Source organism: Bufo gargarizans, chromosome 2 (genome assembly GCF_014858855.1).
Source record: "Bufo gargarizans isolate SCDJY-AF-19 chromosome 2, ASM1485885v1, whole genome shotgun sequence".
NCBI classification, from domain to species: domain Eukaryota; kingdom Metazoa; phylum Chordata; class Amphibia; order Anura; family Bufonidae; genus Bufo; species Bufo gargarizans.
The window spans coordinates 317,750,575-317,752,602 of record NC_058081.1 but is presented as its reverse complement, the minus strand read 5'-3'; positions in this window follow the sequence as shown (position 1 = coordinate 317,752,602).

The following is a 2,028-nucleotide window of genomic DNA, read 5'->3' as shown; positions in this document are numbered from 1 at the left end:
AGACTCTCACCTACAGTGGAATCCTTCAAAAGAAACCTGAAAACCCACCTCTTCAGACAAGCCTACAACCAGTGCCCCTGCTGCCTCTATACCGCCATGACCAACTTCACCCGCACCTACTGTGTCTTTCTCCCATACCATGTAGATTGTAAGCCCTCACGGGCAGAGCCCTCTCTCCTTCTGTACCAGTTTGTAACCCGTCTTGTTTATGATTAGTGCAATTGTCTGTATTATGTATGTGCACCCCTCATCATATGTACAGCGCTATGGAATGAATGGCGCTTTAATAATTAATAATAATAATTTATCATGTGCAGTCAATGACATAATTAAAAATAAATAAAAATGGTCTATTCACCATTTTTTTGTTGCTTCATCTCCCCCTAAAAATTTAGATGGATAAAAAAAGTCATACACACCCCAAAATAGTATCAGTTAAAACTACAGCTCGCCCCACAAAAACATTATCCTCATGCAGCCTTATAGGCTTAATTATAAAAAGTTTTGTGGGTCAGAATATGGCAATGCAAGAAAAAACTTTTTTTTTTTAAATTTTTTAGTTTCTCTAGTATTAAAATAAGAACTATACGAATGTGGTATCATTGTAATTAGTGTTGAGCGAAGTGAGCTTCGGATGCTTCATTCAAAACATTGCACTCGATTTGTTAAATAACTTCGGTAGTTGATTTTTAAAGTGGAAAACCACTTTAATTCTTGAAACCGAACTCAATACCGAAGCCGAGTTCTGTTTCATGTTTTAAAGTGGTTTTCCACTTTAAAAATCAACTACCTAAGTTATTCAAAAACGTCACGCACGACATTGCAAATAACTTACTTTGGCTCATCGGAGCCCATACAATCTCATACTGTACAGAGACGAATATCCGTACAGTATTATACCGAAGTTTTGAATGAAGCTCAACACTAGTTGCAATGACCTAGAGAATGAAGGTAAGAGGTCAGTTTTACCACATAGGGAACGCTCTAAAAAAATACCCATACAACTGTGATGGAATTGCAATCTTTTTTTAAATTCCACCCCATTTTAAATTATATTCCAGATTTCCGCTACATTGTATGTAACATTAAATGGTGCCATTAGAAAGTACAACTTGTCATCATACATAAGGGAGTTGGGCTCACATGTAACATAAAATACAAAAAAGTAAGTGCAGGTACATTAGCATTTACAGTATCTTATCACCTGCAATGTGCCGCTTGTTTATGTTCCTAATACAGAATACAAGAAATTTTCGCCAAACTCTAACATAGTAACAGTTTATAAGGCTGAAATTAGACATCTGTCCATCTAGTTCAGCCAGTGATCCTGCAAGTTCATCAAGAAGAAGGCAACAAAAAAACCTGTGAGGTAGAAGCCAATTTTTTTTACTTTAGGGGGAAAAAAAGTCCTTCCTGACTCCAATCAGGCAATCAGAATAACTCCCTGGATTAACGACCCCTCTCTAGTAGCTATAGCCTGTAATATTATTACGCTCCAGAAATACATCCAGGCCCCTCTTAAAGTCTTTTAGTGAACTCACCATCAACACCTCCTCAGGCAGAGAGTTCCATAGTCTCACTGCTCTTACTGTAAAGAATCTTCTTCTATGTTTGCGTACAAACCTTCTTTCCTCCAGACGCAGAGGATGTCCCCTCGTCACAGTCACAGTCCTAGGGATAAATAGATGATGGGAGTGATCTCTGTACTGACCCCTGATATATTTATACATAATTATTAGATCTCCCGTCAGCCATATTTTTTCTAAAGTGAATAACCCAAATTTTGATAATCTTTCAGGGTACTGTAGCCACCCCCATTCCAGTGATTACTTTAGTTGCTCTCCTCTGAACCCTCTCCAGCTCTGCTATGTCTGCCTTGTTCACAGGAGCCCAGAACTGTACACAGTACTCAATGTGTGGTCTGTCCAGTGATTTGTAAAGTGGTAGGACTATGCTCTCTTCAGCTTAGTTTGCTGTTCACTAAAATTTCTAAGTCCTTTTCCATGTCTGTTACCCAGTGTTTAACCC